At 43.0% G+C, this 26909-nt stretch overlaps 1 long non-coding RNA gene across 2 annotated transcripts in view; it reads right to left on the minus strand.

Moving 5' to 3' along the window:
* LOC129784883 (uncharacterized) overlaps window positions 1–13735 on the minus strand; it is a 29252-nt gene extending 15517 nt beyond the window's left edge. For both annotated transcript variants that reach the window (XR_008748082.1, XR_008748081.1), the window contains exons 1-4: window positions 11506–13735; window positions 11303–11405; window positions 6767–6953; window positions 544–607 (exon numbers count right to left, since the gene is read on the minus strand). This is a non-coding gene — a long non-coding RNA (uncharacterized LOC129784883). The remainder of the gene's footprint in view (window positions 1–543; window positions 608–6766; window positions 6954–11302; window positions 11406–11505) is intronic.
* Window positions 13736–26909: the final 13174 nt, after the last annotated feature.

A 26909-nucleotide genomic window follows, 5' to 3' on the forward strand; every position in this document is an offset into this window, starting at 1 on the left:
AAACTTTGGTTTGATTAACAACAACAACAACAAAAAGACAAGACCAATCTAGATAAGAATAGTCCAAACATGCAATTCAACGCAAAGACATGGATACAACCTCAACTCAAAAGTCCTTAAATCACAGACTGCCAGATACCAGGAGGATACAGAAAAAGAATTGCCTCTCTTTGCTGACCCTATTCTTGTACAGCACTATTGACCACTGTTGGAGGCTGGAAAGATCTTGGTACTGAACCCAAGAATATAGTCTTGTTTCCTTGTATTTTTAATTTGTCCTTTGAAACTTGGCATACTCAGTGATTAAAAATGAACCTGTCTTCGAAACAAATACATCCAAATCACAGGTACCCAAAGCGCTATGTTAACCTGACCGCCATGTTTTGACACTCAGAATATTTAAACTTTTATAAAGGATTCTGCTTATGGATGGGCTCGTCTTGTTCAGGGCATGATTGACAGGGGTCTATTTCAAAATACCTCCCATTAAGAAAAAAAGAAAGAAAGAAAGAAAGAAAGAAAGAAAGAAAGAAAGAAAACTACCTTAATGGTGAAGCAGGGAATGACAGCAGCAGACAAAAGGTCGTTGCTTCTTTGTTCTTCAAATCTGAAGAAAATACACAGAACTCCATTGTATAACTTTTTCATGCACAACATTGTATCCCTTGACCCCATGCACATCTGCAGCCTGAAGTCCTCTGTTATCTCTGGATAACAGCTGTTCCATCACTGATTATTCATCAGCTCCATTTTAGTCTGCTTAAGGTGCTGTGAAAAGCCCCCAGGTTGCCGAGTTTGCTAACATGAATTCAAGATAAAGCCTAAAAATTGCTGAAAAACATAGGATAAATAAGGGGCAAATCTTACAGGATATTTTGTTTGGTTACCTGCACTGCATAGGCCTATACTTTAACATATGGGAATTGCAGAATCTTTTAAAAATCTCATAGAATCCCTTAGTTCTCTCATCTAACTTCTTTACAGTTTTTATTTGGCTTTGGACAGCAAAATGCAAGGGCAAGGAACACATGCAGTCAGTACTAGAGAAACAAGCAAGCCCTTCAGACATGCGATGTGCAGGAGCAGAATTTGCAGAACAATTAATTAGTGAGGATTTCCAGTTAAAAGAAAGTAACTGAAGAGAGATGAGATACGTGCAAAACCCAACCCCTTTGAATGCAAATACTCCTTGATCTTTATTTGGGGCAGAGGAAGTAATTTCTCTTCTGTCTTCTCACACTTGCTATGGAGACCACAATTCAGTATGCACCTCCTCCCCAGGTAATTTATCTTCTGGGCTCTTCCACACCCCCACACCCCCAATCATTTTCCACCCCACCACTCCCCAGTTACCAATGCTCATATTCCCACAAGGGTGCTAAATCCCATCAGTCTCTCTGTCCAAAGGATAAGGATGGGAGAGGATTTCTTTGATCTCCAAGACTCTTTCATGGGTCATTTGAGAGGTGAGGATGGAAGAAGGTGAAGATTTCCAGTTTATCAGCAAGGTGTTGATGGCCACCAGATTGCTGGGAACATAATAGAAGAATTCCTGTGTGTGGGGGGGGAAAAGTATAAAAAAGGTGCTTTGCAGGCCAGCACTAAGTTGTTAATGAGCTCCTGGTGTAAATTCATAGGGTGCAGGGGATGTACCTAAGCAGGTGGCTCTGCAGCGACAAGCAACCCCCAGTTATTGACTGACTTCTAAGTTGTACAGCTCCTGTCCCTGAAATACCTGCGTGCACAGTATGTAAGTTTAGATTAGTGTTACAGAGTCCACAACGTGCTAGGCATATTTCCAGAAATACGAGCCCACCTTACAGACTGTAAACGAGACAAAGTGGTTTCTCTAGGAGCCCCAGAGGAGGCACAGGCTATTTTGCAGAGTGGCCCTGAGTCCTGGTACTGGTGGCTCATTTGCCTTGTGGCCATCTGTAAAACGGGCTGCTCAGAAGTCACCACTCTTTGATCTCACCAAACGTGAAGGTGCGACACATACATGCACAAATGTTGCAGGTAGCTGCAGTTTGCCTGTCGTAGCTGTGAGTACTATAGCTCAGGTACAGGATGCCAACACCTAAGTCTACTGAATTGATACAGAGGGAGAGAGTTAAACGGTACATATTCAAGCTTTGTTCTAAATTTCCCAATTTGATTGCAAACCTGACTTTTTTTCACGCTCCCAACTTGCCTTTTGTCTCTTCCAGTCCATCTACATCACACCCCTTGCAATTGTATCACACTCTCTTTGTCCACATGCCAAGAATTTGCTGAGGACTTACAAAATCCTCGTTCCCAATTGTTTACCTGTTTTGTACAGCATTTCTGCCTTTTTCAGAAAGCAATTCTACTATTGCCTCCTTCTGTTAGACAAAATTATGCAAATTGCATAGTTTAAATTGCTGTATAATGGTTGATCAGCTTTTCCTTATTGTTTGCCATTTGTTACACAGGATTTGCGTGCATTTAAGAGTTTTATGTGTTAATAGTTATTTAAGAGGCTTAGCATAGCTAATACCTTCAAGCAGCTCTGTCCCTGCAGACTACAGAGAAGTAAAAGCTACCTCTGTCATCAGTGGTTTTAACTCTGAGAGTTTTAAAAATAGTTTTAAAAGTCTGAGTGGCAAAGGAGCTGGGGAGAAGATGCAGTGACTGCTGAAGTTGTTCGGAGAGTGTGCTGCTGTTTACCAAAACGATCCCGGTCCTTCTTCCGATAAAAGGAGCTACAAAGCAGACCCAGCTCCCACTGGTGGAACAGGCCTGGCAGGCTGCGGGTCTCCAAATTCCGTGTTGTTCGATGACAGCCCGTTTCTACTCATGTACATGCAAAAACTTGGATTCGCTTTGGCGTGAGCGTAGGCTCCTATTCCGGCTGGAAGCCGGTTGCAAGCGAACACATAGGCATTTCCTCTCAGTTGCCAGATCCTGTTCTCGTTAACATGTTGCCAAAGCATTAATCATATCTGAAACCCCGCGTGCCCCTGAGCAGACTTTCCCTCCCAGCTGCCTCATCCCCATTCCTTGATAGACAGACTTTCATCTCTCTCCCACTCCTTACACATCCTTGATCTTTTCCAAGAGCGTCAGCCCACCCCCCCCCACCCCCGAGCAGGCAGGCTGGGAACAATGAGCGGTTTGCTGCCACCGAGCTGGCTTTTCTGCTCCCTGGCTGGCCGCGTAGCGGAGGCCACTCCAGTGCACTCAGCAAAGCACACAGAATCCATGCAATACCTACAGCTTTTCTGTAAGCAATTAACTGAAGAAGTCAGGTTGGGTTTTCTTAAACAAATTAGCCTTTTAGTATTGAGTTATACACACCGTTGAGAAAACAGAGAGTAAAGTAAATATGTTCTTGAAAAGCAACCCTTCTCCCACGCAGCCCCAGAGAGTAGTACTCACACATTTGCCCACTGCAAACAGATGGGCCATTTTCTTGTGTCTCTATTAGGTAATAAGCTCAAGCTGTGAACAAATAAAGCAGAAAACACCCAATATGCCAATGTGTTAATTTCGTCTTCCTGTAGGTGTCCCTGTCGATTGCAAAAACAAGTCAGGCCCAACTTTTTCATTTCTTATTTTTTGCTAATAGAGAAAAAGACAAGTTTTTCCTGGACAAAATAAACTGACCATTTTTCACAGTAACAGCTATATAAAAGGTGTTGATTAAGCCACACGTGAGAAACAACAAAACCAGCCCTAACAGCTCAATAGTCTGTATACCTGTTATCTTTTTAGATGGATTCTCCTTTAAAGCGTGCATCTCTATACATGTTCCTTACCAACCCTAAGTTTTAATATACCCAGAATCGAGCTCCCTAATTTGCATATGAATACACACAGAATATATAATTATGTATCCTTTGCATGGCCTTTATTGCATGTGGTACTTGGGGGTACCTCACTGGGGTACAGCTCAGGACAGAATCTGGCTCAGGCTGCACAGACCTCATAAACAAGTACCATGTACGAATGGTTCATCACTTTTATACACCAGACTGTTTCCATGCTTGCATTGGAACTGCCAGGAGGTTTCCACACAGAACAAAATGGAAGATAACAACCTCTAAAGAGGTATAGGTATTAACGAAAACCAACAAAGATTCAATATTATTTTTTCCAAGGTTCTCGGTCCAAATCTTCAGGTTTACTTATTTTGCCTAGAAAGTCTTTGTCCTTGCAGGGCTGAATTCATCCGCCCAAGGAGGAGCAAGTGCTGAGTGCCACAGGATTACTTCCCAATGCAAATCCAACAGTTCTTAATGCACTCAGGCCTATACCCTAGAGATATAAAGGTGCTTCTCTTTCTTTAAAGTCTAACCTGATTAGAGTCACTCCTATGACTCTTGATTTACCACTATCAAACTACCTCTCCTATTGTTATAACCTTTCTTTCTTTCATGAAGGCTCTTTGGAAGCTTTTCACATACTTGTTAAATGCTCTTGGTCACAAAGCCTGCTCAAAGGTCCCTTGATCATGTCATTGCTATGGTGTAAAATTTAATGACTTTTACAATGCGTGCTGTACCCTGGCAAAGTGAAGCCTTTTCCCACAGTTAACAGAGGTGGAAGGCCTCAAAAGTAGATTAATAAAGGAGGACAAAAAAAAAAAAAAAAGTGAATTTTCATTCAAAGGAGGAAAATCCCTTTTTCTTGAAATGCAGAGAAGACAAGCTCAAACAGTTCTCTAGTATGTGTCAGCCAGGCACACTATCTCACTGTTTCAAAAGATAAATGGACTGACTTGGTGAGGAGGGGTTAATAATAGTGAAAAATAAAGCATTTGCAGTTTGCTTCGTTTTTCTGTTGGTGGTTATAGATAATATCTTGTCTCCCTCAAAGAATCAAGGACATGAACAGCTTCTTTAATGCTGAAAACTGCTGTGGGATATTGTAGGGCTGCAGATCACAAAGTTAGTTCTTACCCTTATTTGTGTCCTTTTTATAGGATTGGTCACCAAATGAATGAGGTTATCCAAACCAGAAATAAGTATTAAAACTAAACAAGCATATACTCAGAGCATACTCCCCTTACCCCCAGAAGAAACCCTCCCACACATCCCTTCCTGGAAAATATGCCAGACTTTGTTACTCCTGTTGTATCATCTAAATAAAGGACTTTGATTAGCCCTGCTTTTTCCAGATCCTTGTTAAATCCTTGTTTGTGACAGTACAATAACAAGGCTGCCCTGGCAATCCGTTGCTTCATGCTGGAGATTGTGGAGGGCCCCTTGGAAGCACAAGCCTCTCAGGAGAGCTCGGTGGTGCTACACCATCTACAAGGTTTGAAATGCATGCAGCAAAGCAGGTGCACATGCCTGATATCTTTCTTGAGTTCAGCACCATCCTCGAGCGACCCTGTTGATCAACTATTTTACCCGGTGTCAAAAACTCAGCCTAAATTTCCCTTCCCCTCAGTTTCTGGTGCACGACCTGTTCATTGGTATTATGCTTGTCCGTGAAGCTCCTGCTCCTTCCTGCCACAGCTACAGCAGCTTCCTTCAGCTTCAGGTCTTCACGTGCACGTTCTCTCCTGAAGCCAGCGAGCCAGGACCAACAGGGCTCATGGCCATAGCTGCAGCAGGCACCCCCAAGGTGACCGGAGAGGGTCTAGATGTACCTGTTCTTATCTTTGGTAACTCACACCCAGTCTCAGGTGCCCATAAAGTCCTAGTTCAGGTCAAGACAGTCCCGAGTGGTTTCAGTCCTGCCTATTCTGTAAAAGGGGTGTCCTGCCATGTCACAGAGTGATCATCTTCCACTGGCAGTTGTGCTTGCAGCTATATATTCTGCTAAAACCACGCTTTCATGGTGAGAGCTTGTGTCCTGCCTAGCAGGGTGATTTCATCATACTGTTACCGTGAAAGCTGTTTGTGGGGAGCAGCTTCCACAGCGGCAGCACTGCCCTGCCCTGGGGTGCAGGCAGCGTGCATCTGGGGAGACGTGACCTCTCTGTTGCTTGAAGGGATTCCCAGTTAACCAAGCAGCAAGGAGAACAATGGGAGCAGAACCCTTTTGACTTGCATGGGTTTCATCTTCCTTTTGCTTCCCTGGGATTTTCTAAGGCAGGCTGTGAATACTGAAGTGCCACCACTTGCACTTAAAGACTTTGCAGGTGATAGTGCGATGCTTGTTCACACCAATATGAGAGGAACCCCACAGCAGGAAGTCAGCTCTTTCAGACCTCTTTAGAAACGTGTGATAATCTTATAGTGCATGAACACTTTCTCCCTCCCCTCTCTCCCAGCCTCTAATTCCTCTTAAACAAGGCTATGTTAGTCTCTACGTTTTGATGCTGCTGCTGACACAGCTCTCCTTTCTCTAAATTTGCTCTGTTTCACACCTCACTATCCCGTATCATTGCAATATTCAGTGCTTTGGGAACAGGTTTATGTATTCAGTCTACACCTAGCCTGCTGTGTTGCACTCTTCATGACGCTTTTTTCCACAGGCTTTGGAAAAAACCCACATTTGGTGATAGATATGCAGGCCTTTTTATATTCTCTTTTTTTCTTCTCCCCCGTCGAGCCTTGCCTTCTCTGTAAGGATTGGTCCCTATTTAAATTTTGCACTTACACATCACGTTCATCCTGTTCTTACTATGTTCACAGCCAGTCAGATATTTTTTTTTAACACAACTTTTTTTAACCAAGCACCCCAATTCTGAACATTTTTCCAGTAAAAAGGAAAGTCCTAGGTTCAAGTCCCTCTACGAAATGAGTTAATGTCAATTTGAGTGTGACTTCGCATCCCATAGGAGCACACTTACCACCAAAATGATGTTCTGTGGATGTATTTGTTTCAATTACCAATCCACCAAACAACCTTCGAAAGATTGCTTTATCTTGATGTGCAATAAAGTTGAAAGACATGAGAAGAGTTTCCTGGCCAGCTCAATTTATATCGCTGTAGCATCTGAGTGTTTCTTGCAGGCTGATTAATTAGCTCATGCAATCCTGCAAACAAGGTAGTAACATGTCAGCTTGGGTTTAGAATTGGGCAATTCTAAGGACAGAGGACAGGTGAAGCAATTTTCCCAAGGTCACACTCAAAACAAGAACGTGCTCCCCCACACTCTCATGCCAGACAAATACTCGATCTCCAAACTTACTGTTTTTAGTTAAGTACCTACCAATATCAAGCCATCACCTGATATCAGAGCACTGAGACTCACCGAACCTTTCAGTAAAGCTGTGTACAAACGCTAAATCCTCACAGTGTCCATCTGGAGTAGCGGTCACTATTTTGTCTCTTCTGCAAATTGTGACATTGGAGGACATATGGGAAAGATGACATGACCAGAACTGTGCTGAGAATCAGCAGGGAAATTTCTCTCATCGTCCCCGTCCCCCCACATGCACATGTTGGGTTCCCTGTAGAGGACACCAGGTTCCCAGGCTGCTTTTCATTTGGTTAAAACATTGGATGCTAATACTTTTGTGCACCTTAATAATCCTGGTGAAGATCAGTGTTTCCCTCTTTAGTGCAACTGAGGTGCGTTAAAACCCACCAAGATTTACACACCACATGTGGGCCTCTCTCAAGAAGCTCAGCTGTAAAAATAATTCTCATCACACCTTACAAAGTTGACCGTGGTTGGTGTTAAACACAGCAGACAGACATTTGGTGAAGTGTACTCCTGGACAGGACCAAGTAGTCGTTAAGCACACTAAGAAATGGTTCTCTCATCCAAACAGAGGCCACCAAAATGGTTTTTGAATAAGAAATCACTGGGGTTTCTTCACCCTTTCATCTTGTCAGGAAATCTCTGTGAACTTCCCTCCTCTCCGTTTGCTTTCCTTCCCCTTTCTCTTCTGTCATTTACCAGCCGGCCTATTTTCTTCAAAGTATGCTCTAAATGTCACAACCGCCAAACAACCACAGCAAATAATGGAAATGCCCTGGCAACCCTTCCCAAAGCACTTATATACCAATGCTGAATAATTTGACCTGCTGTCATTCTTGGGAGCATATTTCACGGTAGTGGCAGAGGAAAGAAAATGGTTTTAAGATTTTGTTCCCTTTTCTTTTGGTTCTCTTTTGCTGTAAGACAGCTCTACAAATGCAAACTAGAAAAACCCTACAGCCCAAACCAGACGCCCCTCAGAAGGAGTGTGCCAGCTAATACAGAATGAGGAACGTTCCCCTTCCGAGTGCTGCTGTGCGTGTTTCACCGTGTCCCCCTGATGATAAGAAAATTCCTTAAAAGTCCTCAAGGACCTCTAAAACAAATAACCTATAATAATAAAGGGCTTGGGTATAGCGAAGATGGGCACATGTTTGAACGCAGGTTTTCACGTGGCAGGCACCACCTGTAATACAGGATTTCATGCAGAAATCCAATTCTTGCTGCAGTTTTTAAAAACCAGGAGTTTTTCAAAGAGCCCGAGAGAAATGTTCTTTTGCTGATTCTTTCTAACATATCAAAAGACACTTGCTCAAAAGGCCCACGCTAATAGGCATTTAACTGTTTAAATACGTTAAGATACCCTACTTGACTAATCCTGGGATTTCTGTATAATTGCATTCAGCGTTGGTTAAAGTTCTCACCTCCCAAATGACTTATTTCTATCTGTTTCTTTGATCACTGCTACAGATGAATTCCATGGTATTTTGTATTCAAGACATGCCTGAAGTAATATCCTCAAACCAGCTTCTACCCAAGACCAGACAACAAATATTTAAGCCAGTGCTTAAGCTTTGAAGATGACTTTATTGCAGTCCCAACAAGACCTCTGGATCTAATCTATCTCAGGGCTTTGGTGGCTGCCCCCTTTCTCTTTCACAGGGACAGAACAATACTGAATGTGTCCTCTTCCTCGCAACACTTTCCCCTCCTTCCCTTCAGGCCTTTCACTGTACCTCATTTGCCTTACCCTAAGCAAGCAACTCTGACCTTATCTTCTGTCCCTAGAGAGACACCTCCAGCCTAACCCGAGTTACTCACCCTGGCTGGCAGGTCAGGAGTGAACCGAAAGAGGTGCTCAGCTCTGTTCCCAGAGGTGCGGGTTCGGCGACACGCTTACCTGTTCACCACAAGCTCCTTCTGACCTGCTTCGCAGCTATGGGAAACCAAACAGCGGCACAGAGAGCAACCAAACCAAAGGCTGGTGCTCCCCTGGACATGGTTGGGGTACGCAGGCAAAGGAAATTCAAAAGAAAGATCCCCTCTACAAATTAAGCTACCTATGCAATTAGGTAATGAAGAGACAAATTGCTTCTGGGTCCCAGCTATGAAACTCGAGGACTGACATAACCCACCTGCCTGCAGACCTGCGTCCAGGTCTGCACTGGGAACTCCTCTCAGACCAGCTATGGCAGCCAGGAGCTGGAGGGAATTCCTTCCCTTACCACCATGATTTTGCCAAGAAAAGCCCCTGCTTAGGTACAACTGGTTGAGCAGAAGGATCCATCCCTAATTCTGCTCAGAAAACGAGCAGGATTGATACCGGCCAGAGGCCATGACGGCCAGTAGCTGGCAGGCTTGCCAACACGGTTCAGGGAATAACTACTACTCCAAGATCCTCTCCAAAGCACAGACAAAGCCTTGCTCTCCTGGCTGTGCAGTCGCAGGAGCTGCCTCCCTGACCACGCGGCAGCATATCCCTCCGGTTAGGCAGAAGCAGCACGAGCAGGAGATACTTGCACATCCCGTCAGCCCCCTCTGTGTCTTACACAACTTCTAAGGAGACAAACTGGTCTTGTGGTTGATGGCACCGGCTTGTCTTTCCAGAAATGTATTGCTGCAATACCCACGCTACTTGTGTGCTGTTGCCCTTCATCTTTCATCTGCTAAGTCTGTGGCAAGAACGATCTGGGCATGTGTAGTGCTCGGTATGACACAGCTCCCCCATCAGCTGCAGTTTCTGAACCCTCACACACACAGTGGCTAATGATAAGAGACCCACTGTCCTCGGTGTATCAAAATAGGCAAGCAGTTAAAAGTTTTAAATGCTCAGCTCTGGTTTTTGCTGAGACAATGGCGAAAAGGTCAGTGGAGTTTGAAGGAAGGAGGCCAAGCCCTTCAGCAGTGCCCTCACCCACCTGCCAGCCCTGCCTCCTCCATTTTCAGGGCAGCCTCTCTGGCTGTGTGTGTGGACCTTTTCCCTCAGCCTATAATACACCAAAGGTCATAACTTCCTAACCTGCCCTGTTGGCTTCCCCATGGGATTTACAAGCTGGCTCCTTCTGGTGATCTGATTTCCATGTGTATGAGATGAGGTGAGAGCATGGCCATTTCAAAGCCTCGGAAATGGACCTCCAGCACTGGGATGCTGAAGGAGGGCAGGGGAATCAGCATGAGAATGTTATCCTAACACCTTGGCAAGAATGGGAGCCCTCACACAAATGTTTATTCAGAGGCAGAGGGATGGCCTAGCTGGGCAGCATTTTATTTTTCACTCTTAGGAGTGTGAAAGGAGGACACGTAAAGAAATTTACAACCTGCAGTTGCCCCTCCTGAGACCTAAAAGATGCTACAAAGTTGTGGGAAAACAAGAGGCTGTTAAGATGAGGGAGGGAATCTACTGCCCACAGCGAGCTTAAACCTGCAGCTTGTTCTTTGACTATGTCTGGACAAAATTCAGACAGAACGTTGATGTCAGTAGATGGATCAGAAAAGCGATGGGATTTTACCCAGCTTTCAAAATCAAAGAGGATCCTTCCTGCCTGTGGCTGGGAACGCTCAGCAGCCTGATGCGATATGGCCACGGAGCTGTGCAAGGGGTGAGATGTCTAACCGGAGAGCAGCAAATCTGGTCAAGTAATGAAAGTTACCATCTGCCTCGCAAAAGCTGCGAGTACTTATCTGGTGCTCTTGAAAGAGCACATGGCATATTAATTAGTGTCAGACACTAATGAAAGGCTAGCCCAGTGATTACTGCTGAAGCAAAGTAGTGGCTGCTCCTGCTGCTGCTGAGCGCGCGGTGCAGGAGAATGCAGAGAAGGGTCTTGTGTTTGGGTCCAGCCTGACCTGGTCTCTGCTGTGCCCGGGAGCTGCCTTCAGCTTCCAATAGCCCCTCTCTCTCATCTCTTCCCTCTATGAGAGCAGGGCACATGGCTTTTCACATTAACGTATCACACCCTTCTCCTGGATGACTATACACATGGGTTACTTCTAAACATGTTGCCCAACTTCAGGAGACTTTTGCAAAAATCAAGCCTCTTCTGCCTGCCATACCTACAGGATGGAGACCATCCTGTAAGTATATTTAACATACACAGGATGACAACCAAATATAATTGGAACAAACCATGTCTAGAGAGGTATAATTCAAACCCAGAAAGCCCATTACATTTTTCTGACCTGAACACTTGCGTGTCCTAAGCGTCCTCGGCCATGGAACTTCAGCCCATCCCTCTGTACTGAGCAAGGCTTTCACTTTGGAAGGATGATAAATTGCTGTGCCCTGGTGGAGATTAAAAGCAGGTAAACAGACACCATGGCCTTGACCTATTTCTCACACATTTCACAAAGGTGAGTTCACCCAGTTTCTAAAGTTTACCTACCTGTCAATGATAAGCAGATTACATTAGTTTCCTGTTTTAACCACCAGCCTCTGGCTACCTTGTGTTCCAGGGTCACGCTTCTCTGCTCCAGATCAGTGAGTCCATCCCACGAGTGTCCTTCTGACCAAAGCGGGACCAGCTGAGGAGGAACTGAAGTAACAGGTTAGCACAGCAGCTTGACCTTACTGGCCAACCTTTGAGGGCAACTGAATGAGATGAACAGATTCATCTGTACATCAGAACATGGTGGCACATACTTCTAGCTTGTGTTAATATGACTAGGATTAACACGAGCCAGGCCACCTTTACGGAGCGATGTGTTGGCAAGCGACAATTTATTATTTCTTTTAGTTTTCAAAATAAAAGCAGCCCGCTTTGTTAAGTCTACAGGCATGAGTGCCCATGTTCGGCTGTCGCAGCAGACTATTTCTAATCAATACAGCACATACTTTCACTTCATGAAGAAAACCAGCTTGGTATGTCAAAAGCTTTTGGAAAGGCATTTGTGTCCCATAGATGGTAACACTTGCAGACTGCCTTATTCGGAAGAGTAACAGGTCCCGGAGAGAGATTTCTAGTGAACTGGCGGAGGTCCGGGGCTCTGCAAGAAGTCCTCTCTCCCTCCAGAATAAGACTGCAGGAAGACAAACTGGTTTAATCCTAACACTGTCTCTCTGAGGTGCCCATTTCAAAGCAAAACCAGCACTTTCCACGGGCAGATTCAGCTCCCAGGTGAACTGAAAAACCCTGTGGAAGAGACTGTCTTTCCTCTATCTTGAGCAGAAGCCAAGGGAACAACGAAGCTAACCGGCGTGGCACTCACCTCAGGTAGCCAAGCCACCAGAAGTCAGGTTTCCAGCTCATGCCAGCTCTTCAGGCTCCTCTTACAGTCAGAGACAAAACAGGCACCTGTGGGAGACAATCTTCCCACCTATTTTAGGAGGGGCTGAACTGCTCTCTAAAAGTACCTGTTGCATCCTGACTGGCAAGAGGAGGAAGAGAGACTATCAGCTTGGATCTGCAGCAGCCCAGCTGTCAGCCCAGCTAATGCTGGGTGAGCACCCTTAGGACCCTTAGGCATCGTAGGTTAGATGGTCCCAGTTAGCTGATGGGAATCTGCGCCAAATACCTGTCAGAGAGGAGTTTCGCCTTTTCAGTATTGAAACCCTTCTAAAAAGAATCAGAAAAACATAGCAGAAGAGATTAGATCATCTCGCAGGCTATTTGTTGGACACTTGTATTTTAAAATTGAATCATTTTCAGCTATGTGATGGTAAAACAAGAGCAATCAGAAACAGCTGCAATGATTTTAGTCAAAGGACTAAACCTTCCAGCCTGGACTAAGATCTTGCACACATGCTAGCCACTCTGGCTAGCGCTAGACTCACCAGCATCTTGGAAGATCAGACGATAAGCTTGCACATCCACATGGAATTTTCCGCAACAGCCACAGGCAAAACTTATTTCAGTGATCCAACCTCAAACTTCCTATCGAGGCGTTTCAATTCCCGTATTACTGAAGGCAGAGCACAGCTGGCTACTGCTTTTGGGGGCAGTAAAACTGCACGGGAAATTCAGGTTGTAGATTTAAAACACTCAAATAAATATATATTCAAATATAAATGATAAATTTAAAAAAAACCCTGAAATAAGAAATAATTAGAAGCCTTAAGACCCTCTGAGTTCCATGCCTGACTGGCAAGAATCACGTGCAAACAAATGATAGTGAACCTAAGAAGTATTATACATTATTTGCAATGTTACGAAGAAACATTCCTGATTTCTTTATAAATTATCAAGCTCAGGCCATATCTGAAGACAGTGTCAGGCAACCTGAACTGACAGTCTGATCTGGTGCAGCACATCCCACTGTTTTGGTTTCTTCTTTTCTTCCACCATCAATAGTTAATGTTTGATGTGCAGGGCACGGGGATAATTATCACTGCATCTGTTTTCTCTATTACAGACTGCATTTTTAGCCATATAATCACTTACAATTGGATGGAGGATTCTCAGAGTGTGTTTACCAAAGAAGTGTATTGAGAGGCATCTGTTTCATTTAGTATGGAATGAAAAAAAAAAAAAGAAAAAAAAAAAAAAGTAAAAATCGAATACTTACCCTGGAGCAATGCTGAAATTATGCTACATACTGAAGTCCAGGCTACTGCTCTATTAAATCAATTTTTAATGCCTTCTTGTTAAATCTACTAACCTTTCCTGCACCAGACATGCCCAGATTTCATGAGCATCCTTGCCAATACTAGGAAGCAACTGATGCTAACCAAGAATAGAATGCAGCAAAATTTAATTCCCAGAGTAAAACCAGCTTGTATTTTGCACTGTTATAATAAGCAAACTCTAATTAAGTGTACTAAGCAAAGCCCTGGCTTGCAGAAGCTCTGCACAGACTGCAAAAGCTCCGAAAGGCAGAAGATGCCTTATTTGACAGCTTCTGCTAAAGAAAATAAAAATAAATACTTACATGGAACATTCACATAACCCCTTGCTCGTTTCAGAGTCTGTGGTTTGCAGATCACTGCAGACAAACTAAAATTGCAATACTTGGCTAACTGAATTCCCACATATCTGTCTCAAAGTCTTGTTGTTCTTTGAAGATGAAGGAAGCTTCAAGTATTAAAACCATGTTAAATCTTTTTGAGAGAACGTGACAAGGTACTTTGTCCTTGTAGGGAGATGGAAAACCAAAGATTTGTAATTTTTGCCAGCTTTTCCTGTGCTACTAGTAAAACATCTTTGTACATGGAGATACTCTCCTTTTACCTATCTATTCTCCTCTTACCTCTCATCTCCCTCCCAGCTCCTGGCAGAGTAGCTAGTAGAGAAGGACCTTAGGCTGCAGAGCACAGACATCCAGTATTTGAGAGATGACACTTCACAGGTCTTGAGCATGTCTCAGCTGTGCCCCATGCTACACCATTTAGACTGCTTGTAGAGGTCCCCACATCCAAAACCCGAAGGATCAGGCAGACTAAGCTAAAAGCACCTTTTCCGCTAGGGACACTCAGCCCTTACATACCTGCACATGTCCTGTTGCACCTCTTTGAAACTGTGATAAACTACTTCTTTCCATCACTGCCTCCCAGAAGCAAATACCAAACAGGTTTCTGATTGCTAACATTTAATTACCTGATCCAGAGGTTGCTTTGCATGGGTTTTGCATTTGCATTACAGCTCTGGGATGTACGGTGCCTTCCACAGCATCTGGAACCAACTATCTATCTATCTGTCTATCTATCTGTCTATCTATCCATCTATCTATCCAGAGCTACCAGTGTTAACTGGTGTTAATAAAACACTGCATAATACTTCAATATTTAGAAAACCCAACAGCATGAGGTGAGATATAAGTAAAAGCACATGTTCCAAAGTCATAAAAATGACCATCAAAGATTGACGACTTGCTACTCTCTCAGCTGGCTGCTGTCAGTGTGATGAACTAAGCAATTCCATTTTTTAATGCCATGTAAATTATACTGCTGTGTTGTGATACATCAATTAAGTTCTTTGAATAAATTAATCAGAAAATTCTGTAAGGATGCTTCTTTGCTTTCTAAAGGGAAAAAATAATAAACACAAACCCAGGCTTTGTGTTTATCTGGTGGTTTGTTTTCCTCTGGAGTTAATTCATGGGTTGAAATCTCCATGCATGTATATTCACACATGTAAATAAGGAATGAAAAGCTTAACATTCTGTGTGAAAGGCCTCAAAACACTTCTCATAATTTAACTTAATAGATGTTAGCAACATGCCAACTAAATAAAGTGCCTTACACACATTTAGATGAAGCATCAGTTTTGCAGCTGACTGACTACTGCTCCATTATTTCTACTAATTACATATTTATCTGCCTTAAGGAGCAGTTTTACTATTGATTCAACTAGAAACAGCTTGCACAAAGCCAAAAATAAAGCAGCATTATGAAGTCAGACTTTTACATGCAAATACAGGACCCAGTTAGTAGGGTATAAAGCAGCAGAATCATGTAACTTGACCAAGAGCTGCACCACCTCATCACACAACCAAAATTGCTTCATCTCAGCTTTTAACAGGAAAGCAAAGAAGTTGGTTGAAATCAGATGAACTTATGAACAACATGGAACATGAGAATGTGCTCCGGTTAGTGTAAACACATCAGTGCTACATAAAAGAACAAGTGTCAGATTCATGAATGCCGAGTATCATGGAAACTCTCATCATGACATGAAGAACTCGGGCCCTTTGTAAGGGAGTAATGCTGTGTTTTCAACAGAACCTAATTTCTCAAAAACTCATGGACTCTTCCCTCTGCTTTAGTACACACAGAATGAGCTGAGATCAAAACATGGTTATGCCTGAGTTTTGCTGTAGCATGACTTACGTTAAACTATCATGAACCAACACCCTTCCTACCTAATCCTTGATTGCTGCATCAAACTTAAATAATGATTTTTAACTTCAATCCTGAATTTTATTTATTTAAATTAAATCATGATTTTTAATGCTTACAGCTTCTCAGGAGTGGCTCTGGCTATCTGAGAAATGAGCGCAATCCTTATCTGTTGCCCAGACCTCTCAGATGCTGGTTTTGCTCAGCCATCTCCAGGTATAATGTGCTTTCATTAACTAATAAAAGGTGCATCCTATCCTTTCTCTCCCCTAAGCAACCAGAAAAAAAAACCCCAACAAACCAACAAAAAACCCCAACACACCCAAAACAACAACAACAAAAAAAACCAAAAAACAAAAGGAAGCATCATCAAATGTCAGGGATCTAAATCTCACCGGGCACGGGCCAAAACACTGATGCTGAAAGTCTGTGGAGTTGCACTGATTTATGCAAACAAAGAGCCTAGATGCTAAACTGCTGCAATGGCACACCCATTCTCAAAATTGGTCCCTGTAATTTTCTTCAAAACTCAAAGCCCACAGGGGAACATTACAGCCAGGTCAGGCAGCAAAAGTCAATTCTTGCTGGTGCTGAGGGAGTGGAAGGCTTCTTTAGTGTGTTTTTCTTCCTTTCTTTTTAAAAATTAATGTGTTTAGGCATTTTGTCATCTAGCATATGAAAGGTATGTGATTGCTATATGCAAAGGGAGAAAAGGTATATATTGTATATAGGTGCTGAAAGCGTACACATGCTGTGTGAATAACGTCCATACATGTCATATATTTTCAACACAGGAGTGTTTCTTCTGGAATAATGAACAGAGCACTAGTTGATGGGTGGGACAGAAAAGTCTCCCCATCCCCTTGCAAAACCAAGTGTCGTCTGTACTGCATTCTGGCAAATAATCAGCATTAATGCCCTTAAACAATGTGTGCTTGAAGAAAAAGGATGGATGGGTTGAGGGAGGGGAGGTTTGTAAATATTGCTCACAAATCATTCAGTACTTCTTTCACAGTGCAGTATTAAAGCCAGACTAAATTAGCAGTCCACTTCCCCCGCTCTCCTTCCCACTCAAGTCATGTCTGTTTACCCTCAGTAATGACAAAACGTAGACAACTGTCTGCTAGGACTGTGGTGACATTGGCACACACATACCAGACAAGCAGAATGTTGTGGGAAACAGAGATTGAAGCATCTTGATATACGAGAAACAATTATCATGGGAATTGTTGTTTCTCAATGCAACAGCTATAATAAATAGTTGCCATATGCTAAGCACAGATGCCTCCTTGAAAAGCAGCCCTGTGATGGCACAGCCCATGTTCTCCAGAGTCTGGGGCTTTGACGAAATGATTGGCTTTTTGCAAGCAGAACTGCTGCCCCAAGGAAAGGTATCTCAGAGCAGTGAAATGCTTGGGGCTGGGGGGGGTGGTGGTGGTGTGGGGGGGGGGAAAGGCTCAGTAACAGCTGTGTGTTTTGCTGGTGGGTTTTGCAGGGGAATCTGAAGCCGATCCCTTCAATCAGGTGGGAGAAACCGGGATGCCTCTTGGTAATATGGATTTCACCTCTGCTTGCTTCTCAAAATACAGATAAATGGAGAGGCACAGAAAACCTTTTTGGGGAAGAAGTACGAGTTGCCTGCATTATGCATGTATCAGAACTGCAAGAGGATTTGGTGCACTGCGGGGGTCTCAGGCTTTGTTTGATTTCAGGACTTATGGCGGAATGCATCACATACATATATACATGCACACACACATATGCACATACGCATGTATCTTCACCCATATATCACAAGATTGTTCTGTCAATCTAGACAGGAAAAAGTTATTTTTGTAGCCTGGGAAGATAAGGAAGTGAATGGAAGACCACTGGGGTTCTTCCACCTATTTCACTATCACATCACAGGAGGTTTGTGCTGTTTAACACAGCAAAACAAAACTAAAAACTAACAGGTCAAAATAAACCAGGCAGACTGACTTACACAGTATCCTGCTGAGGCTGGCAGGACTGATGCTATTTTCTCACCACTCCTGGTTTTGCATCTTTCTAGATCCCAAGTTCTTTAAGACCCTGTCTTCTCTGCAGTCAGGAAACCCTACAGGCATATCTCCAGCCTTTCCCCCTGCACAATGCAAAGGCCAGACTGTCACAGTTAAATGCCTAAAAAGGCAGAGAGCATCCAGACTCAGGACCATTCAAAGTTTGAAGGTACATAACTACCAGATTTCAGTGAGAGTCAGAAGGGCAGATTTTTCTGAAAAGAAAAAAATAAACCTTGCCCGTATCATCAGGCATCAAAAACTTTTTTAAAAAACCCTGCCTCTGTTATTCTTTAAGATTTTATAGCACTCAGCAGTCTTAGCCGTGGCACTATGCTACAAGCAACTGCTGATAATTTCTACTTCTTCACTTGTACTAAAACGGGATTACAGTCTCAATCTGGTCATCCAGGCGTTATTGTAACAGAAATATCTATTTAACACTGAGGACTTCACTGCCAGCACACACAAGAACTGACACTTCAACAGGCTGCACCAAGTGAGAAAACTGGTTGAAAGTCTAAACCTGCCAACGATCTGTGTGCGTGTGTGTGACTTTAAGAACATGGCAGGGCATATATTTGGAAAGCCAGCTGTAAACCCCTTAGACAGGCTTTGGAAAAAGCCAACCCATCATGCACAGCAGATGCTGGCTTCATAAATGTCACAGAAGGCAATGATGTAACCCGCTGTACTGTTTGGCTGACATAATTTACGTGCACTATCATACAGAATGCTAATAGTTTTTTAAAATACATTTTTTAAAGTGCTACCTAAATTGATAAACATGTTATAAAAATCTTGGATAGTTTTTCATTTCTCATATGATTAGCATACGACAGTGATTAACAGCTACGAGAAAATTCCAATAACTTCTCAGGTTTTTCATTCATACAGTCCCTTTCAATCAGAAACTTTATTTGAATTCGGTTGTATGCTTTGTTAAGAACTGTAACAATGCCAGGAACTTCCTTATTATTATCCTATTTATGCCAAGGATTCTGATTGCTACCCCCAACTCCCATCCCAAATTTAAAGGAAAATGGAAAACTGTTAAGGAAAATTAAACCCTGCCGAGTGGTTGCTATGCATTTTGAATAGCCCTTTTGTGCATGTATTATACATACATACATACTACATGAACCTTTTATTGGCTAAATTTGTATCTAGTGTATGTTTATTAAACAGCTAAAAAAAAGAAAGCCACTGTTAAGAGGCTGCTTGTTTTCAGCTCTTGCTGCATTTGCAAAAACACTTACAAGATAGCTGAATAAAGGACAAATGCTCAAGTGTTAAAGATTCTTTTTTTAGCATATGAAAACTTTACGGCTTCACACTTGGAGTTCTCAGAAGTTCCCCTGTTTCCAGGATCTTTTTGGGATCTTGCTGAAGCCTTTGAAACTATTTTTTTAAAGCTGACCTATTGGTCGTTAAAAACAACAACAACAAACCAAAAAACCCCACCCCAAACCAACAGGATTTTCTCGCCAGCCTTGCTATTAGGTATTAAAGATATTGTACAGCAATGACAACATCAATGTACGTGCTATTTTAACACTGAATTCCGCAGCACTGTTTTATCTGAGGGATGTATAGACTCAGTCCCCGCTGCTGCCCCTGGCTGCTGACAGAGCAGCCTTTTCAGTCTCTCAGAGCTGAAGAGAAGGAATGAAATCCAATACTGGCGCTAGCGTCTGCTTTAATTTAGACCTAGGATTTGAGGCATTCCGCAGTCCTTACTTAAACTGTCCCCTCACAACTTTTGTACTGAAATCCAGGGAAGCACCAGCTGGACCAGGGACCCCATTGGATTCAGCCTGTAGGTAATGCCGTGCAAAGCGAACTCGTTGCTGCAGTGAAGCCGCCCTCAGCTAGCGAGGCACAAGGAAGCCATTTAGCTTGACAAGTGCTGCCCAACAGTGTAGGTCAATACATGCAGGAGAGAACTGCATCCATGTGAGGAAGACAGAAGTCCAGTCACTCCAAACCGGAATTTAGCTGCAGCGCGCAAGCTGGCACTTGGCAGCTGTGAAAAGAACCAGGAGACATTCAATAAGAAGAAAGAGTCAGGACCCTGGCTTCACAGTTATTTGAAGGAGAAGTTCAGGCACATCAAACAGTGTCTATGATGGACCTGAACTGTGCTTGCAGAAGGTGGGAAGCTTTCCTCCTCTTTTAGTCTGTGCTCATTAAGGAGGGCAATTTCCTTCTGCTTCCTCTGGATGAGGAGGCTCATTCTGGAGATACTTGCAAGTGAAAAACCTGACACTCAGATGAAGGGAAGGGTTAGAAAACCAGTAGCTGATGGAGTTAATGACAAGAGGTATATGCTCCCGAATGTTAAATCACAGTGTGCCTGAGGGGAGTGACACAAAGCACTCTACAGAACAGATCAAGTTGAACAGAAGGCATTGATCTCCACAGTTACGCATTTTGCCAACCCCTTCTACAGCTACCCTGCCCTAGCCTCCCCGTACAGATCGCCCCAGCTGAACACGCTGCTCAACTACCAGCACATCAGAGTACGTTTCAGGAGCTAAGAGTTAAAGCTTTTAGAAAATAGGCAGCTCCAAATGGTTTCCTCATTTCCTCTTACAAGCTAAGGCTGAAGCGCTTTTACAATCACTGTTACGACACACTGCCTGCAAGGAGTTATCCAGGAATCTCCTGGGCTTGGACTCTAAACGTAAGACAGTGTCTCCACCATTCCTCAAGACCAGCAATGAGAGGCGTGCTCGGAGCTCACCCTGCTGCACATGTCCTCTGAGCTGCCGCGGCGGTGAGGCGAGACAGCCATCACACCCATGTCTCACCAGCCTTTGGCTGCCACGAAAGGACAGGTATGTGGGGCACCAACATGCCCCGCTGTGGTCCAAATGCCACCACAACGGGAATCCTGAGGGACTGAAGGGCCAAAACAAGACAAGTACAAAATTGCTAAGGATGTCAGTAATTACGGTTGCCACGGCACTTCTCTATGGCCAAAACATTGTGACATTTATTCCATCATCTGTGAGCACCTCAGATTATTTATTTCAGGTGTCACATCTGTATATTCCTGTGGCAGACAAGATCTTAGCTGTCCAGCCACCCGTGAGCAACACCTCCGGCTCACATCGCCTGCCCGCTCGCGGAGCCTGAGAGGAGGATGGTGACGGTTTCCGACTCTCCCTTTCTTTCACCTCTTCTGCCCCAGGGATGGTCTCTGGTGGACAGTGCAGGCCGCGGGCAGCACAGCTCAGCCTGCCGGGCACAGCAGCTGCCGTCAGCTCTGCCTGCCGACACCTCTGATTCAGGACAGGCTGTTCAGCTTGAGTCTGGAGCATCAAGAGTTCCTGTAGAGGGATCTTCATCTAATTTCCTCCGGAATAGTCTTAAGTGTCTTCTTGTCCCTTTTACTCTTGATTGTTTGCATGCCGGCTAAATTCTCAAGCTGACAGCAGCTACTGAGAATCTGGAGGTAACTTCAAGTATCTCTTTAACAGGGAGAAATTCCCCCTATGTTCCTCAGCTTTACTTTACATAGACTAGGCAGTTGCCTTGGCTAACTACCTTAACTGTTGTGCTCAAAGACAGATATGGTACCTGTGTTTGACTCTCAAGTTTTCTAAGGCACAGGGGAAAAAGAAAAAAAAAAAAAAAGGCAAGAATAACCAATGGTTTCAAGCATGCAGTACATGTTTTAAATAGGACAAAACCTCACATTTAAAGAGCTATGTCCATGTCCATTGTACCTCACTACCTTTCCAAAGGAGATAAGCCATTAGAAAAAGTGACCTTCGCATCCAATTCCCAGATGGACACACGGCCAGATAAGAAAGTACTCAACGCATCAAGGATTCACAATTGCAATGAAGTCACCAGGAGCTGACAGAACATTACTGCACAGAGATAAGAGTCTGATGTTCAACAACCATATTAAGCCAAGTTTACTGAAAAAAGGTTTGTTCAGTAATTTTCTGCAAGGTTTGCCTACCTTCATGTATGCACAGGTCCCTTAATGGCCTTTGAGTTAATTAGCTAGTTTCCACCAAGTTTGATGTAGGTTAAAATTACACTCCAAGATATTAAATTCCTGCAAGTCTCATGAAAATGGACACCTGGGTTGAGGAAGGTCGTTCTGCTTGTGTCCCTATTGAAGAAAAGTCTTTAGCAGAAGCTAAACCTTGCTAGGTACAAGGAATCCATATGGGAGACATTATGAATGTCTCAGTCATGGGGAAAATCCTCCACTAGAGCCAAAGCTTTTTTAAACACCTGAAAATACAAACACAAAGCAGAAATCCCACAGAGATCATGCTCCTCCAGGTCCTCAACTCTTGCGATCGAACTTCTCATGTTAAAGTTCTAACAAATTTTCTTAGGTGGATGATTCCCAGGTTTCTCTGTCTTAGTCATTACGGGCCATTTAAAATATCCAAATCAAAGGAAAAATACAAAGTATCATACAGGCGGTCAATCTGCTTTATTAATCAGATTATTTATTCTGTTACCACTTGTATGTCTATCTGCCTCTTCCACTTACTGTCTAAATGCAGGTAATCAAAGAAAGGTGAGCAGGAGAACTATGCTCACAGTGTTCTGGATGGGCAATTGCTTTTGAAGGTGATATTTATTTCATTTATGGCACTACCAAATGCTGCTGGGGGCATTTGCAACCACATGAAATTTAGCCAAATACATTGTTTTGCTAAGGATGAAATGCTTCGCAGGAACACACCCATTTCAACAACTTTGTGGTCCAGATCTGTCTAGTCACTTCTTATTACATGCAGAGTGAAGAATGAACTGAAAGGTTTGAGTTTTCAAGGCTATATATATGAAAATCCAGTGATGAGGGAGTTACCCATCTGGTTTTGAAGGGGAGCTAGAAAAATAATAGTAATATCAGAAATTTATGTGAGTTGAATAACACAAAGCATTGAATGAAAGCATTTTGTTCTGAGAGGAACTCATCATTGCATTATTTTGCTCTCGTGTCTTACTGAGTCACTGAATTCTGCCCTTTTGCTAAAATTTCACACCCTCTGGTTAAGGGAAGTCAGGGATAGCGTAAAGAATATCTGTATTCCTCCTCCTGTTAATGTTTGATGCTCACTGAGGTGGAAATACAGCACTCTTCCTCTCGATCGATGGCTGTGGGTAGTTAAGGGGCATCATTTGAAGGCCAAAATTTGAGTTAGGATGGATTTATCTGGATGAATCAGCAGACTTTTCATTATCTCTACAGATTGGCTGTTTTTACAGAACTTATCTACGTGGTTTAGCAGTTTGATGACAAATGACTGCTGTCAATCTGGTTAGCTTTGCTAAGATGGTCACCAAATAAATGAAAACTGAATGCCATGGTATCAGTTTTCATTATACATACACTCATTCTGTTGATGTTTGCACAATGGTGAACTTCGTTGCTGCCTCCGATACACGCATCTTTTATTGCAGATTCGAAATTTTAGCATCACATCAGTAAGCAGTCAAGAGAGGAGGAGTGAACATCTTTGAAACAACACAGAAACTGCACACACTTCACACCATTTTGGAAGACGAAGCTCTAACCTAAAACCACATCTGAGCACGCATTTGCAAATACTCTTCTGAAAGCTGCCTAAACCTGCAACCAGATTCTGTTTTGGGATATTGCCAAAGGCTTGAACAAAACCGAAGCATCAGAGATTCAGGATTATGATAATTATGAATAACCATGGCCAAAGATAGATCATTTGGGATGTCATTGGGTCAAAGGAGTAAGGCAACAATGGCTGAGAAGGGAGAAACTTCTAGGAAAATAAAGGAATAGGATCCAAGGAGTACGAATGTGTCTTCCACCAGTAAAAAGCCCAAAACTTAAAAAACCCAGCCCCCAAAACATTCCTGCTGCAGACAAAGGACTAGTAATCGCTTGTAAAATGCCATACGCCATGTGCTGGATGCACAAGTAAGGAATATTGCAAAGAATGAGGATCTTTGCCATTTTCAGTAGAGAAACTGTGACAGCAAGAGTTCATTAATTACTGGTGGTGCTGCTATTTGTATTTTAAAGCAAAGGCAGTGAAAATAACTGCACTGAAGAATACCAAACAGATAATCCAAAATCTGAGTATTCTGCAGGAAAAAACCCTTTGTATGCCAAGTGATCTTTGCATTTATTATAAAGTGTCTTTGTCAATCCAGATATAACAACTTTTATCTCAAAGCGAGAGTTCTACTGAAAAAGAAAAGAATAAACCAATAAATAATATTTCAACTGAGAAACAAAACCTTTGGAGACTGAGAGACCAGGTTTGAAGGAGACACTAGGTACATATCAGCCAGGGTGACAAAGGGAAAACAGACCACGTATCCAGACAACTTGTTGATGGATATGCTTGCCAAAGATAATTTAGTGCCGAACACAGAGCTGAAAGCAACCAAGTAAAAAAATCAATAGGCATCCAAGTGGTGCTGTGCAGAGCAGTTTTACAGAGGACAGCAGACATCAAAGTATGCAGTGAGAGTGAGCTGTGGCCTTTTCAGTCCTCAGAACTGAATTAAGTCAAACACACATGGCTTCTTCATACAATGCTAACAGGATAGAAGGAAGACTTAAGCCCATCAGCAAGAACAGAGCAACGGATAAACCTCTTTGACTAAGACTTAGTTTATTTAGTCAGATGGGGGAAAAAAAAAAGATCCACCAAAGCCCCCCTGAAACCACCACTATCCCATCTGTCTGTGTTATTAACAAAGACTTGTCCAAAGGCTGAGTGGTATTAACAAGGCATCTCTGCTCATTTGAACTATATGAAGGTGCAGAAAGTCATAAAGTTAATACACTGTTAAACATTTACCAGACAATAACGACAAAAGGTGGTGAGAAATTCAAGGGGATCCACTTGATAAAACCAGCCTTTATATCAAGAACACAACCACAGGCCACGAAATCCAAATAAGAGACAAATTTTTCTCTTGTCCCATCAACAAGTCAAACCTCATCAAATTCTTGCTTAAAAGATGTGTGTGTGTGTATAAGGTAAAGTACATCACATCTCTATTCAGCTGCGATCCCCTCTTTCTTCCTAACCAGAGGCGGCCACAAGACAACAGGACTTCTCAAAGTACCCTTAAAGAAGGAAGATGTGTGTTATATTGCATGCTCAAACAATGGGTAAAATCCAGCAGAAACATAGATCTTGGCTAATGCATGAGAAAGTCAGAAAACAGACACAAAACATCACTCACTGACAGTCATATAATAGCAAGTTCCCCTGGGACTGACGCATGCAGAGTACTGATTGGCCTGCATGTCTTTTTGGGATGCAATGCTGTTAGTGTTTTTTCAGACAAAGAAAAACTGGGAGCCCTAGAACTCATGCAAAGAAAATGCTATTATCGATATAACTTTTCAGTGTGTGGACAACCCTGGGAGCTTTCATCAGGCTTCTTTCAGAAATTACAAGAATTCACATGCCATCTGTTTGTCCCTAAAAGTGCAACAACTGATGCCATTATCATCCCTTCTCTGCCAAAAGGGATGAAATTGACTCCAGCCAGCTTCCCCCATGCAAAGATTGCTTATTCCAGCATGAACTGCATGCAAAGTATTAAGCAGGAATTTGGAGATGATTCCTGCAATGTGAACCCACTCTGCTGGATCCAACAAGTTATGGCTGGACAACTGATGCCAAAGGGAATTTGGACATTCAGTGGATGCCTGAATCATCATCACCCAAAACTGTCTTGCAGCTTATGAATTACAGATGTGTAACGTCCATTCCTGCCAAACTGATGAATACTTATGCATTAGTAATGGATTCAAATGCACAAAGATATGCAAGTTCCAAGCCATACCAACTAAATGACTGATGGAAAGGAACAGAGTTTGCAAGATCACTTCAGCGAAGGTTTGGCAGGAAAAGATGAAAAAGAGAATAATCATATTATACAAAACCTGCAAAGTAAATATCTGACATGCTTCTGGAGGGGGAAAATAGTGTGTTGTTTATTGATGGCATATTTCAACTTATCAGTTCCCTACTTGTGTTCAGAGTCTCTTTTTTACCAACAAACTGAGATGTACTGAGATAAAGTGAGGGTTGTCATTAAAAACACACTTACCAGCGCTGAACTACCCCACTGAGAAAGTTATCACATCTGAACAAAGTCTAGAGGCGACAACATCTGCATGGAGCTTCATAAGAATTTTGACCACAGGAACCATCAGCAAGAGGAACGCCTGACCTTGACTCCCCAGCTGCTGGCTGGACCAGACACTCAAGTTGCACTTTGTAAGATCTACTCAAGTGGCTTCTTTCAGCAGGTGATCCAGCTGCTAAAAATGGGCAAACTGTCCTTATTAAATAAGAAAATAGACTTCAGTGGAGACAATAAGCTAGTGCTAACGCAGAAAAAAAGTGGTCCTGCTCTCTCCTTGCCCTGGCTGCTCAATTCCATCCTTGCTGGTATCGTGTCCTGCCTACTGACACAAGGGTTTGCGTAGTCATGCAATGAACTAGACTGGGGAAAACAGATCCAGCTATACCCCACCCCCTCTCTCCCAACTCCGGCTGAATCTGCTCCAGTTCACTATTAGGCTAGGAAAAGTATGGTGAAAGCAAGAGAATAGTACAAGGGTGAGAACAAGCAGCTAGAAGCGGAGGAAGCATGGAACTACTGCTTTTATCAACACTGACAACTTATGCTGGCTTAAAGTATTTGTCTGGCTACAACCCTGGGATCTTCCAAATAGCATCTCATTTCAGCTTACATGTGACCAATCCATAATGCTGTCATCACTGCCTGAAGCTGGTCAAAACACTGCAAGGGAAGAGTTTTTTGGAAAAGAGAGTTTCTTTTTCAAAAACTAAACTCAAGCCTCAGGTGTGAAAAGGACGGGATACCTGAAGACTGCTCCTGCACATTTAGATCCAGCATTATCCTCCCCCCAAAGTACGTCTTGCCTCATCGCCTTTGACAAGCACAACTTCCCAATTACCAA

The sequence above is a fragment of the Falco peregrinus genome, chromosome 7 (assembly GCF_023634155.1).
Source record: "Falco peregrinus isolate bFalPer1 chromosome 7, bFalPer1.pri, whole genome shotgun sequence".
In the NCBI taxonomy this organism is placed as follows: Eukaryota; Metazoa; Chordata; class Aves; order Falconiformes; family Falconidae; genus Falco; species Falco peregrinus.